Raw genomic sequence first — 14,621 nt, 5'->3', positions numbered from 1 at the left:
TTTAAATTATTAGTTGGGCTGTATGGAGTGTTTGAATGCACTATAACTAATAGTTAGTTGACTAAAAATTATTAGTGGAATTAGCTAGCTAACAAATAACTACCTAACTATTAACTAATTTACTAAAAATAGATAATAGCTTAACTATTAGCTAGGGTGTTTGGATGTTTCAACTAATTTTAGTCACTAACTATTATCTCTATTGCATTCAAACACCCCCATAGATGTCTTCAACTAATTTTATCTGCTAACTATTAGTTCGAATACATTTAAATAAGACCTAAGTCTAACTAATAAATGATTCGGCGTGTGATGCTACCGTATATATTTGCTAATCATAATTAATTAGGTTTAATAAATTTGTCTTAGTGTTTAATCTTCATATGTATAATTAGTTTTGTAATTAGATTATATTTAAAACTTGTAATTGACATACAAACATCTGATGTGATATATAACCTGTTTGTTTAAGATTGTAATCTGCTTAGATTATATAATCTAATTTATTCCGAGTTAAACGGTAGTTCAAAATAAGTTAGAATATATCACCTGGACAGATTATAATCCCAAATAAATAGGTCCATAAACTAAACTTTAGTCAAGAAAACCAAACACCCTCTTAGACCAACTCTAATAGTTTTACTTCTGCATCGGAAACGTCCTTCTGTTCGTGCGTACCATCGTCAACAGTCCATCGATGGTCAACCCATTCCAGCAGCCTTTTGATCAAGCTCCATATCGCTCTTCGCCTTTAGGTGATGGTTGTCGTGTGCGTCACTGGAGCGAAGGCAATAGTAAGGAATGCAACATGAAAGTTGTCGCAGAGGCCACGCACACGAACGCAGTCCTTGAACGTCTTGTGCACGGTGCGAATCACCGTGTCGTTGTGTAGAGAACCATTGTGCGCTCGCATGCACTGCTGCTCAGAAGGCAACAAGGAGGACCCAATCGAAGAGTGCCGCTAAGGCGAGATTCGGCTAGAGAGAGCGTGTGGCGTCCTTAGTGTGCTTGAAAGGAAAATGGGCGTCCTTAGTGTGCTTGAAAGGAAAATGGGCGTTAAGCCATTCCTATATTAGTTTTGGTGTTTGATTATCATCATAACCCAATAAAATAACTAGTTTGCTAATTGTTTGATCATAGGATCAAGAAATTAAATTTTATCCAATATAGAAATACAGCTTAGACAGTGAAAATGGCATATTGAATAAGAGATGGACTTTAGATTAATTTGGTGTTTTTTATCACCTACTAAAATACATGCTTGGGTATATAACAAGGCAACATAATCAGACTGTATATCTTTCCCTTTACCATATCAAATATGACAAGGTAAGGGGAGAAGGTTATTAAGGAAAATGAACACAATGAACAATGATGGAATGTTCTCTTTTATTAGTATGTGTCGTCTCTTTATGGGGTTACCTTCATGTCGTTGCTTGACCACACGAATGATGTTACAAAATGGGAGCTTCAGAATCAGAGCTCACAGACCGAGACGAGCATCCCCTTAAATGCGGGCACTTTAGACCTACTTATAGGGACCTGTTCATGTACACCTTCATATAAAATTACATTTATAACACGATTTCTGTTTACAAAGTCTATAGGGTGCATAAGAGGTATTTTCGTCTTTTTCATTTGGAGTCGTGCCATAAACATCTCTAGACTCCCTCGTCTATGTAGTGCGCGCGTGACTAGCTTATGCTTTGTTCGTCTAATGAATCATATAGTGTGACGAAGCTTCTCATCACTTATATTGCCAAATCCTCCCCTCCTTGTCCAGTTTGTCGAAGCAAAGTTGTCGAAGCAAAGTTGTCGAAGCAAAGTTGTCGAAGCACATATCCTCTGATCCCCTGAAATAGACTTAAACACTCGATAACGTTAACATGAGAACCTTCAACCAAGACTCGCCCCAACAGTAGCCCCTCGCGGGATTAGTTTGTTTTCTATAATGGGCTCAAAATGTGAATTATCCAAAGCAAGGGGAGGCTTGTGCCATAGGTCCGAAAAAACCTTCCATTGAGCGTGTTATTGAAAATAGACAATGAAAATACTTTTTGGTTGGTAGATGGTGTTGGAACCGTCTGACACGTCGTCGAGTAGGCCTAGACAACGGGAAGTGGGAATGCTCAGGTGCTCAACAAAATAATGGGCAGGGAGCGGCAGTGTCTTGTTAAGCGTGTCCCATCAATGTACAATGCAGGGGTATTTATAGGTAACCAGGTGGGTCGGCATGCCCTTCGAAGTACGATTATGCACCCGGTTACTTGTTGTCACCCCGGAATATTCCCTCCTAGGGGGTCATTACAAGTCATTATAGCGAGGTTAAGTACAACCTAATTAAATACACCACAAACCCTACTCAAGATGGGGCTTACAAAATGGGCCCGAGTGGCCAGCGAGGCGTCGCATGGGCCCATCCCACAGACCATGCGGTCTTCCCTGGGACGCGACACTCTTCGCTCTGGGGCAACATGTCTTCGATCTTTGCCAAGACTTGTACTCAGAGCCACCCAAGCGAGTGGTGATGGCAAGTTAAGTCTTGAGGAGCCTCCTCTTTAAGGGACATGTCCCTTCGCCTCCAAGCCTTCGTTAGTTCTCTGATCGAGGCCTTGCCTTATGTACAGGTTAAAGTACCCTTCACCTCATGTGTCTGTAATGGAAACTGTTCAATTTATATTAAAGCAGCCTGAACGAGGGGGGCAGACGGCCTTCGCTCCAACACTAGCCCCCCGAGGGGCTAATTCAACTTGGTGAGTTGGTCCCTAAGTCTTTTTCGGGAGGTAGTCGAAACGTCACCCTCGTAAGGTTGAAGTGGTCCCCACGGGGTTTTTTGAAATGTGACCGTTGACAGGTGACGTTTTACTATGAGAATGTTGGTTTCCCGAGGCGCCTTTTCGAGTCCATAAAAGTCGTTGCGTCCGCGGTGGAGAAACTTTTACCCACTGGTTTACAGAAAAGCTAGGTTTCTTTGCCTTAGCACCTGTTGCGCATCTCCTTCTTTTCTCGTCGCCCGTGAACTAGCCCGTGTGAAGTAGACCGCCCGTCGTCGCAGATGGTACATTATATCGTCGTCTTCTTCTTCGTCACCGGCTTCCGCGATTGTGTCATAAACGTGCCATCGTCGGAGAAGACAGTTAGCGATTCGACGGTGGCAGCAGAGTTGCTACCGAGTCATAATGTTGGAAGGTCAAGGATTTACTCGGGCCGCGTGCAAGAAATGCAGTGTTTGGATTATTTTGGAAATGGTGTGGTGCGCGCTCCAGGGGCCGAAGAGGTCCTAGAGCTGGGGGAATTTGTTGTTTTCGAAGCGTTATTCACTGCCTGACTTTGTTTGCCCGCGCACCAGTTCATAGTTGAAGTGCTACGACGGTTCGAGGTTTAGATTCATCAGCTAATGCTGAACGCCATGGTGGCCCTGGTGAAGTTTGTGTGGGCAGTGACTTCGTACGACGGGGAGCCTTTGGTCGAGGTCTTCGCCAAGAATTATTGTCTCCATTAGCAAAAAAGGTGATTGGTGGCAAGGTTGCGCAGTTTGAAATTTGCACCTTCACACCGAGGACTGGAAACACTCTAGGTGAAGTAGTGGAAATTGTGTCGTGCACCAAGAATAAGTGGGGTAATTGGTGGGATTTTTGGTTCTACATGGCGTTGGAGGACATCGAAGGGGTTCCTGGGCTGCCTCCATCTATTCTGTGCTCGCATTGTTATATCGTGTTTCCCATGGTTTAGGCTGAAGAAGGGAGATAAGGGTGAAGACGCCCTTTGGCATGCAGCTAGGATAAGCTAGGGCGCACACCGAAGAGTTTATTACGTGCGGGGTATGACCACTCGCTCATGGCTAGGATCTAGGTGCAGTTAAGCTGCGCCCGATGCCCTTCTTGAATAATCGGATGGTGCTGAGCCCCGCCTTCGCCATTAAGTTGCGAGGGCGGGATGCGGCCGCCTTCGTTAGGGAGGTGGAAGCGGAGGCAGTGAAAATTATTGGAAAGTACTCAGCAAAGATGGAGCTGACGAGGAGTTGGGATATACGGGGTTCGAATGTTATGCTGAACCGTGTTTTGAATTGAATGGCCTTCGATATGACCCATATCCTGAGGAGGGTTCTACCGACGCCGGGGATGAACGAGGAAAGAAGAAGGTGACGGTCCGAGCAGACGAAGGCTGCTCGAAAGGGAATGTTGTAGTTGCGACTACCAGAAAAAGAAAAATTGAGGTGAAAGGTACGATGAAGGCATTGGGGGGTTCGAGAGCCTCAATGGGTTTTGTTGAGGAGTTGGTGGAGACGTGTGCTAGGCCTGGGGAGGTCATGACTTTGCCCACCTCCGGAAATCATCTTCGCGAATGCTGAAGGTGATCGAGGGTGAGTGGCATAAAAAAAGACCCTATCCCCCGGGCCTCCGGCGAAGATTACTTACGTCCCGTTTGGCTCACGACTTTAAAATCTTTCCTTACGGAAGAAACATTAGTGCCGTTGTAACAACAGTAATGGAAAAGGATAGTCAAGAGTCTTCATAGAAGGAGACACGAAGGCGCCACGTCCCACCGTGAAGGGCCCTGCTGCGGCTGCTGCCATACCCCTTCGTCATGCCTACGACGGCAGCTAGGAGGGTGCCCTCACCATCGCAGGCTGACGAGGTGGCAGGGGTGAAGGGGGCCGAGACTGGAGAGGCCGACCAAGAGTTGTCTATGGACGACTACCTGGTTGAAGATGTTGGCATGTTCGATGTTCAGACGGAGCTGCCGCCTAGCGGTGAGTGTGGTTATTGTTGTGTGAGTTTTGTATGATGATATGTGTTCTTGTGTTGATCTGTATTTCAGTTGCAGGGGCTAGGTCTAGGCAGTTGGTGATAATGTCGGCGAAGTCGGTTGAAGAGAGGGCTCTTCGCTAGACCCGTGGGTGCAATTTTGCACTACAGCTAGTAGGGGCGGAGAAGTTGCCAGCGCATCTGCGATTGAAGGTGTGGCCGACAATCGTCGTGCGACAGCTGTGCTATGTGAGTCTTTTTGACCAAATACTTTGCAATGACAGGTTGCTGCCTTCGTCAAACAAGTGGCGTTCGGAGCATTGGTGAATGTTGCGACCTCACAGCTGCGTTTCGAGAGGAAACGCTAGAGGACAAGATAAAGTGCCTTTTGATGCTACATAAGGAGGCCATCAGGGATAAGTATGTGGCCGAGAACAAGAGTCGAAACCTTTTGGAGAAGGTTGGCTTGCTTGAAAAGGAGAATGAGAATCTCGGTCGTAGGATGAGCGAAGAGAAGGACGTCGCCGATCAGGCGAAGACAGAGGCCCAAGCTGCTGAGCTAGAGCTAGAAGTGAGGAATATGCGCGTCTACCGCGAGACGATAGATGTTGCCACGTGGGTTGGCATAGACAGGGCACATATACTTTTTGTTGACGCCTATCATGATTCCGGCGTGTAGACGCCCCCTTCGACAAGTCGAGAAGGGGAGGTGGGGACCCTCTTCCTCGGGTGGTTGCAGGAGGAGTTAGACTGCCTTCCGTCTATCTTGACGGGGCTCATGTCCTACGCGTCCCTCGTTACTTGTGAAGGGGTGGCGAATGCCTTGTCCCATGAGGGCTACATGCATTTCGATGCCTTTGACCCATAGCAATGAGGACTTCGACGTGCTAAAGCGCTCGGTCGGGCGCTATACAATCGGATGTGGGGTCCCCACGGTCGCGGAGTCATCGGGGAGAGGGTCGGTCGGGCGCTGGCGCAGGTGAGTGGTTACTTTGTTGTTGGGGGAGATGCTTTTTGTCTGATTCCAAATGCGCTAGTATGTTGTCTTCGCATGCGATGAGGGACGAAGAGGTCGAAGACCTCGCTGGCTTGGAGAGCTTAGTGGCTACACAAGATGCTAGCACAGAGGAGGGTATCGAAGAGCAATCATCGCTCGCGAGGGTCGGTGGTACCGACCCTGGAGCGACCAGGACCTCACAGTCGTCTGCCTCGAATAGGTGTAATGATAGGAGTAGGCTTGTTGTAACAATATTTTTGCTATGTGTTACTAATTAAAGTCGGCTGCTGTGCAGGTTCCAATGACTCGACCTGCGCAAGCAAATTTTGGCCTCTAGGGTAAGGGTAAAGAAATATTTGGTGTTGTAGAATGTGTTACGCCATTGTGTTGTCGGAGTCCAACATGGTTTAGCAATGTGGATTCTGATTTTGATTCATGGTCATCGAGTAGCGAAGGATTGCTGAGCCCCTTCGCAAGGATGGACGAAGAGTCCTCGAAAGAGGATTTAGATTTTTCTGTTGTGTTGGATGTGTCTGCTGTTGAACCTAGGACGGAGGAGTCTTCATCAAGGGTCCCGCTGATTGCAGCGAGAAGCAAGAGAAGAGTTGGAGTATCGAAGCAGAGACTGGGAACGGCTGGTGTGCCACCCCGAGGCCTCGAAGGCTCCTGGAGGCGTCGCCGCATGGGACTAGGGGGCCTTGCCCATGGGTCTAGCTTCATGAGGTGCTTCGCATGTCAGCCCTGCATCCTTAAGAACAGGAGAGGGCGCGATCGGAAGAGGGGCCTTGCCAGATTGCTCTTGAGCCAACAACTGATCGGGGCTTAGAAGAGCAAGACCTTAGGGCGCTTTTTGATGGCGAAGAGCTTAGGCTTATGTTGTTTAATTTTTTGGAGGCTGGTCTAATCCCCAAGGCAGAGCCTTTGTAATATTTGGAAGATTTGTATAGTCGTGGCTTGGTGATTTGAGTGAAACGCTGCCCTCGCCCCCTTCGCCGAGGGACGACTATGCGAGTCTTTGGTTCTTAAATGTGTTGAGGTTTTTTCCTTTTTCTGTGAGTGGTGGTTTGTTTCGTGTGTTGCTGTGCGTATCTGGCTGCACCCTTAGGTGGCTTGTTCGTGGACGATTTTGCACTCTTAGGTTCTTTTGCGCACCTGTGCTAATCCAGCTGCACCCTTAGGCGACTTTTTGCTCGGATAGATGTTGCGTCTATTGGACGACTTCACACCCTTAGGCGACTTTTTGCTCAGATAGATGTTGCGTCTATCGGATGACTTCGCACCCTTGGGTGTTTTGGCGCACTTGTTGTGCTAATCCGGCTGCACCCTTAGGCGACTTTTTGCTCTGATAGATGTGATTGTCGCACACGATGATTGACTTAAGACTTGCCGTCGTGGTGACTGTCTTGCCGTCGAATAGCGAAGGCCGACCTCGCAACCTTTTTCGACGTGTTTGGGTCGCACTTCTTTATTTTGTGGGGGTTCCTATTTATTTTATTACATGGCACTACCTCATTAAAAACCTCACCCCCTGCGAGGAAAAGAGTGCGAGCCTAAATGGAGTGATGTATCAAAAATAGTTACAAAGGCGCGAAGGCCTTGGTTGTGTGCCGTCTTACAGATAGAATTTTCTCAAATTGTCTATGTTCCAGGAATGTTCGAGGTCTGCGTCTGTTTGGCTTGCAAGTCTATTCGCATTTGAGGATGTTTTCTTTTAATGATGAAGGGTCCTTCCCACTTTGGCTCGAGTTTGCCTCTAGATTCCGTTCTACCTGTCCTGATGAGAACGAGGCCCCCCTCTTCAAACTCTTTAGGAGTGACGACTTTGTCCCTCAAGGCCTTTGTTGCTGCTTGGTATTTGTTCAATGCATCAAGGGCTTTGACACGATCTCCGTCAAGCATGTCTTTCGCTGCTAGCTCATTGATGTCTGGGGTGGCCTTGGGGTTAGTCTGGGGCGAGCCATGCTTGAGCTCATGCGGAGTCATTGCCTCTGTTCCGTACATTAACCTGAATGGGGTGAACCCGGTGGCACGGAACTCAGTTGTGTTGAGTGCCCACACTGCTTTGGGTAATTGTTCCACCCACTTGCCCTTTTATCTTCTAATAGTCTTTTTTGATTGTGGTGAAGATTTTGTCGCTTGCGCGCTCCACAACTCCATTGGATTATGGGTGGTAGACTGATGCAAAGATTGCCCGCATGCTGATTGAAGCGCAGAATTCCCTGAAAAATCTTGGTTGTCAAATTGTTTTTTGTTGTCCTCTATCAACTCGGAAGGGACTCCGAAGCGACCGACAATGTTCTGCCAGAAGAACTTTTGTGTTGTCTTCGTCGTGATCGTTGATACGACTCTTGCTTCAATCCACTTGGTGAAATATTCTACTGCAACAAAGGCGAATTTGAGGTTGCCTTGTGCTGTGGGCAGTGGTTCGACTATGTCAAGGCCCCATCATTATAACGGCCAGGTGTGGGTGATCAGTTTTGTGAACTGCGAAGGTGCCCTCGCTCGAAGTGACAATTTCCGGCATGCTTTGCACGAGCGGACCACACGGTTCACTGTGCACACGATGGCTGGCCAGTAGAATCCCTGGCGCATGACCTTAGCGGCAAGGGCTCTGGGTCTCGAGTGTGAACCACATATGCCTCTGTGGACTTCTCAGAGGAGTTCGATGCCTTCGACCGTTGTGATGCACTTGAGCATAGATTGACTTATTCCTTTTTGTATAGTTGGCCTCCTATTACCGTGAAGTCACGACTTCGGTGCTTCAACCTCTTGGCCTTGGCCTGGTCGGTGAGGTGATAGTGGCCCTGAAGATAGAGGGTTATGGGTGCTCTCCAGTCTTCGGTCGTTATTAGGTTTACAATTCTTTAGCCTTCAGGATCTTTTGTGATTTGCAGGCCTTTGGGATTTCTTGCGACTAGTGTGGCGATTGTGTGGAAGAACACATCTGAGGGTAGGGGGTCGCCATTCGCTGCTGCTTTTGCTAGCATGTCGGCCTCTTCATTCTTGCTCCGCTCTATATGATGTAGTGTGAACCCTTTGAACTGCTTCTCCAGGCTTCACACAACTGATAAGTATTGCATAAGGACTGGATCCTTGGCTGAGCAATCTTTTTCAATTTGTCCGGCGATAATTTTGGAGTCGGTTTTGACTATGCAGGTTGTTACCCCTAGGCCTCTGAGTTTCTGAAGTCCTAGAATGGCAGCCTCATATTCTGTTATGTTGTTTGTGCATTTATCTGACTCGAGTGCAAAGCTGAGATGCACGACGTTTCTGTATTTGACACCTGAAGGTGACGTGATGATTGTTGCACCGCCTGCCCTCGTGTGGCACCATGCGCCATCGCAGTGGATGGTCCAAATCATTTCTGGGCTTTGCTGGTTTGACACTAAGGGCCTTGTCCAATCGACTATGAAGTCGGCGAGGACCTGGGACTTTATTGCTATTCTTGGTTCGAATGTGACATTGTAGCCGGAGAGCTTGGTTGTCCACTTTGCTATTCTAACAGATGCTTCGGGGTTTCTGAACAAGTCACCTAGACCTCGATCGGTGGGGATTCTTATTTTGTATGCCTCAAAGTAATGCCTGAGTTTGCACGAAGCCATGAGGACTGTGTAGGCTATCTTTTCCTGTTCTGTCATGTTGCACTTGAAACTGGTGAGAACGTCAGAGACAAAGTAGACCGGGTATTGCTGGGGCTTGCCATTTTTGCATCTCTCTTGTACCAGAGCTGCTTTGACCGCGTTGTGCGAAGTTGCAATGTATAGTAGGAGGGGTGATGCGGGGACTGGGCTGGTCTGAGTTGCGAGCTCAAATAAGTACTGCTTCAGTGATTCAAAGGATGCAACCTACTCAGGGCCCCAGGTGAAGTCCTTGGCTCCATGGAGCATTTTCAGGAAGGGAAGACTCTGCTCGGTGGACCATGAGATAAATCTATTCAATGTTGCGAGTCTTCCTGTTAGTCGTTGGACATCTCGGGTCGACTGTGGTGAAGCCATGTCCATTATGGCATGTATCTTACTTGGTTTTGCTTCTATGCCTTTATGGGACACTAGATAACCAAGTATCTTGCCTTGTTGGACACCGAATATGCATTTTTCGGGGTTTAAGTGAAGTCTGGCTTCGTGCATGTTGGCAAATGTTTTTGCGAGGTTTGAGAGATGGTCCTCCTTATTTTTGCTTGCGACGCCTATGTCGTCGACGTATGTGAAATTGTTGCGACACATCTAGTTCTCTAGAATGCTTCTAGTTAGCCTTGAGAATGTGGAGCCGACGTTTTCAAGCCTTCGGGCATTCGCACAAAATAGTATGTGCCGAAGGTTGTTATAAAACTTGTTTTTGCCTTGTCTTCTTCCTTCATGTATATTTGATGGTAGCCCGAGAAACTATCAAGCAGAGACATTACTTCACATCCTGCGCTGAGTCGACAATCTTGTCTATCCTTGGTACAGGGAAATTGTTCTTTGGGCAGGCTTTATTAAGACTGGTAAAATCTATGCACATTCTCCATTTTCCATTTTCCATTTTTCTTCTATACCATTACAACATTGGAGAGCCAAGTGGGGTAATCAATTGGCTCAATGAACTTTGCCTCTAGTAGGCGGTGAACTTTTGCCTTCGCTGCTTCAGTTTTCTCAACAAACATTTTTCGTAACTTCTGTTTCTTAGGGCGCACGGTGGGGTCGGTGCCCAGGCTGTGCTCGATGATGGCGCGCTGACGCCGATGAGATCTAGGACAGACCACGCGAATACATATTTATTGCGGTTCAGACAGGACATGAGTCTTTCTTCTCCTGCCTCGATGAGGTCCTCATTGATCAAGGTTGTTTGATTAGGGTCGATGTGTCTAGGGGGACTTTTTAACCCCTTCATGACTTTGTAGCTGGGCGTTGATCCTTTTGTATTTGATTGGGCGAAGCCTACTAGAGTCTTCGTGGTCAGCTGTGAGGCAATGCACATTGCGCTGGCCGGGGACGAAGTCCCTCTCTATGTTTCTGGCGACCTGTTGGTCTCCATATATGGTGATTATGCTTTAGGGGCCTACGATCTTCATGAACATGTATAATCCATGTATAGTTGCTTCAAGTTTATTGATGGATCCTCGCCCCATGATGGCATTGTATGGGCAAACCATATCGACTATGTTGAAGGTGATCTGCTCGCTTCTTGCGTTTGGCGCAGTGTCGAGTGATAATAGTAGTTCAATTTTGCCCAGTGGAAATGTTCATTTTCCTTCGAAGCTGTAGAGGGGGTTGTCTGCTGGCTTGAGCAGGCTGTGACTTGTGCCCATGCAGTCTAAGGCGTCCAGGAAAATGATGTCTACCTGGCTACCGTTACCGACGAGTACTTTGTGCAGATCACACCCTGCCACTCTACAATTTATCACCAGCGCATCTGCATGGGGCGCACTGCGAAGGTCAACATCCCTTGCATCAAAAGTAAGTGGCACATGGGACCACTTCATTTAAACGACGAGCCCGGTGAGGGCTACATGGTTTTTACCCTTCGGTAGTGGTCTTTATTTTGTTGTTTTGTTTCAAACTCAAAGCTGGACCCTCCGGAGATCATGTGGATTACTCCCCTGAAGGGTTGATCGGCGAAGTCTTCTTGCTTTAGTAGTGGTGGGGGAGGTGGTAGGGGTTGGTTTGGATGCTAAGGTGGTGGAGGCAGTAGAGCTAGGATTTCTTGGTGTTGAAGGTGCTGTTAATGTGGAAATAGGTTGTGGTTTTCTACTGGGGGTAATAGTGGTGTTAGTTTTGAAATTGATGTTGGTTGTATTGATGGGGTTGGTAGGTGTGAGCGACAACTCTTTGGTTGTTAGCTAGCAGGTTCCTAGCCATTTGGTCCTTTGTTGCTGTAGTCTCTGGCAGTCTCTGGTTGGGTTTGCTGAGTCTTCGTTGTGGAAAAGACAATATAATCTTCTCTGTTGTTGAGGTCCTCGGTCCCTGTCTCTGCCCCTAGTCACGGTGCCATCGTGGCCTTGTTGCGGGGATAATCTTGACGACGAGGGGGTTATCTCATGTTTGTTGCTGATTTGTGATATTGTGGACTTGTGACTGGGCGCGATCTTGCTGAGTTGAGTCTGGTTGCGAAGGCCTAATCCATGTTCTGCTAGATTGTGGAGTCTCCTTGGGTTTCCGCTGAGACTCGGTTTTCCTCTAGTGGGGCTTTTCTGATCGGGCGTACTTTTCAAAGAGCTGATATAACTCCTGCAGGTTTTTTGGTGGATCCCTTATGCAATGGCTATATAGAAGGCCTACCCGAAGACCGTTGATTGCATAGTGGATGGCTATATGGTCATCAACCGAAGGCAGCTGTGATTTCAGTAATAGAAACTTTTTGTTGTATTCTCGAAGAGTTTCTTTCTCTTGTTGCCTACAGAGCGAGAGTTCTACCAGAGCGTCTATTGGGGGCCTTCATCTTTCGAAGGTCCTAAAAAACATAGCTAACCATTTGTTATCAGCATGTTACTAAGTGTTACAGGAGCTTCGTTACCAGAAAAGCTTCGGCGCAGAACAATAGAAGTGCAACGAAGTAAGCTTCGTCACGAGGACGCAGGAAGGCGACACAAGGAGAAGGTGTTATCCAAGCTGCTAAGAGCAAATGATAATATTATCCCTATGATATTTGTAAACTTTATGTGTAATCTATGAGGACATGAATGTAATATCGTACGAAGCTATACTGCTGCTTATAAATAGATGAACAATATCCCCATACTATTCAGGCTGGATTGGAATTGCATTCACGCTTCTACCTTCGAGCAAGACGAAGGTACAAATGTAATGTAAATTTTGTATCACTTTGTTAATATATGAGATGGATTGTAATATTGTTCTATATGTGATGGGAAATGAGTAAATAACTTATTATTACATATGTAACAATGCTTTTATATTTGTGAATGATGAAGACATGTTGTTCAAGACCGTCGTCCGAGGCTCATTATACCCGAAAGGAGATAATGCTTCGAAGGATGAAGGTCCTCACGTTTTACAGCTGTGTTGCCTTATTCTTAGTTCAAAGCAAACAAAAACAAGTGACTAACAACGTCTATCTCGGGTTTCTACCCTTGAGAATTCAGCAAGAATTTGTCGCGAAGCATCTTCCATGAGTCAATTGACAATGGTGGCAGTCTTGAGTACCATGTGAGAGCTAGGCCTACGAGGGCTATGATGAATGACTTGGCCATGGTGGCGTCGTACCCCCAGATGATGCGATTGCAACTTGATAGCTCATGATGTACTGAGTTGGGTTTGCTCTGCCATTGCACATTGGGTAGGTGCCTGCTCTGAAGTTTTGGGGTCAGGGGGAGGCCTGGAGCTGTGGTGCAAGAGGGCTTCGTTCATCAAGGTAATTTAACCCTTGGAAGGCAGCTACTGCATGGACTAGCATGTGGGGGTGACGCGTAGGGTCCTACGATTGGTGAAGGGGGTCCTCACCCTGCATTTCTGTGATCTGCTATTCCTGCTGTCTGGCTTTTTGCTCCTCATCTAAGATCATCTATCTGACCTTGGCTTGCATGTTGATGCGATGTCGCTTGGCTACGAGCATTTCCTTTTGTTTTTGCAGGTGATTGTTTTTATGCGGAGCGCGCGCTGAAATGCCTTGTACTTTGCCATCCTCGATGATATTGTTAGCCTCCTGGGGGGGGGGGTAAAGCCTGGTGGAGGGTTTTGGGGGAAGCCTTCAGAGCTGCACGTGCGAACGGTGCCTTTGGGGGTGGGTGGGTTTTCTGTGCGAGGTCGCTTGCTGTTGATCGCTCCACTTCGACTGCCTCTTGGGGGATCTCACCAACAAGGGCTGTCTTTGCTTTTCTTTTCGGTGAGGGCTGCCTTCGCCATGTCGTCCAAGGAGGTGGTGACCTTCGAAGTCGCTATCTTGGGAGCCATCACGGGATTGGGTTGTTGAAGCACGAATGGTGGGCGCCAAATGTTGGAACTGGCTGACACATGGTCATGTAGGCCTAGACAACGGAAAGTGGGAATGTTTAGGTGCTCAACAAAACAATGGGTAGGGAGCGACAATGTCTTGTTAAGCGTGTCCCATCAATGTACAGTGTGGGGGTATTTATAGGTAACCAGGTGGGTGGGCATGCCCTTCTATGTACGATTATGTCCCCCGGTTACCTGCTTTCGCCTCGAAATATTCCCCCTTGGGGGTCATTACAGGTCATTACAACGAGGTTAAGTACAGCCTGATTAAATATACCACAAAACCTACCCCGGGATGGGGCTTACAAATGGGCCCGAGTGGCCAGCGAGGCACCGCATGGGCCCATCCCACAGACCACGCGATCTTTCCTGGGACGCAACACTCTTCACTTTGGGGCGCTGGGTCTTCGAACCTTGCCAAGACTTGTACTCATAGCCGCCAAAGCGGGTGATTATGGCGAGCGAAGTCTTGAGGAGCCTGCTTTAAGTGATATGTCCCTTCGCCTCCAAGCCTTCATCAGTTCTCCGATCGAGGCCTTGCCTTCGGTATGGGTTGAAGTACCCTTCGCCTCCTATGTCTATAATGGAACCTCTTCAATTTATATTAAAGAAGACTGAACGAGGGGGGACGACCTTCGCTCGAACAGGTGCCTAAATGTTTTATGTGGTCCACAATTCAGCAAACTGAAGGCTCCTCGATCCTTGATTTTAGTGTTGCAGTCGTTATATAAGGTAATGACCACTTCCTATCTGCATCATATTTACTACCTCTATCGACTTATGTCGTATTGCTCCTTGAGTTCAAAGGTTGCGTTACTGCCAGATGGCTGATGGTGTCTACCTTGTCAGACAAATCCATTTTGGGTTATGAATAGGAGAAAGTTGAAGATATATTGCCCGGTGTTGATGAAGAAGAATTGGATGACAAAGGCTAGGACGATTTTG

Source organism: Zea mays, chromosome 5, assembly GCF_902167145.1.
Source record: "Zea mays cultivar B73 chromosome 5, Zm-B73-REFERENCE-NAM-5.0, whole genome shotgun sequence".
In the NCBI taxonomy this organism is placed as follows: domain Eukaryota; kingdom Viridiplantae; phylum Streptophyta; class Magnoliopsida; order Poales; family Poaceae; genus Zea; species Zea mays.
Note: the sequence above shows the minus strand (reverse complement) of the source record.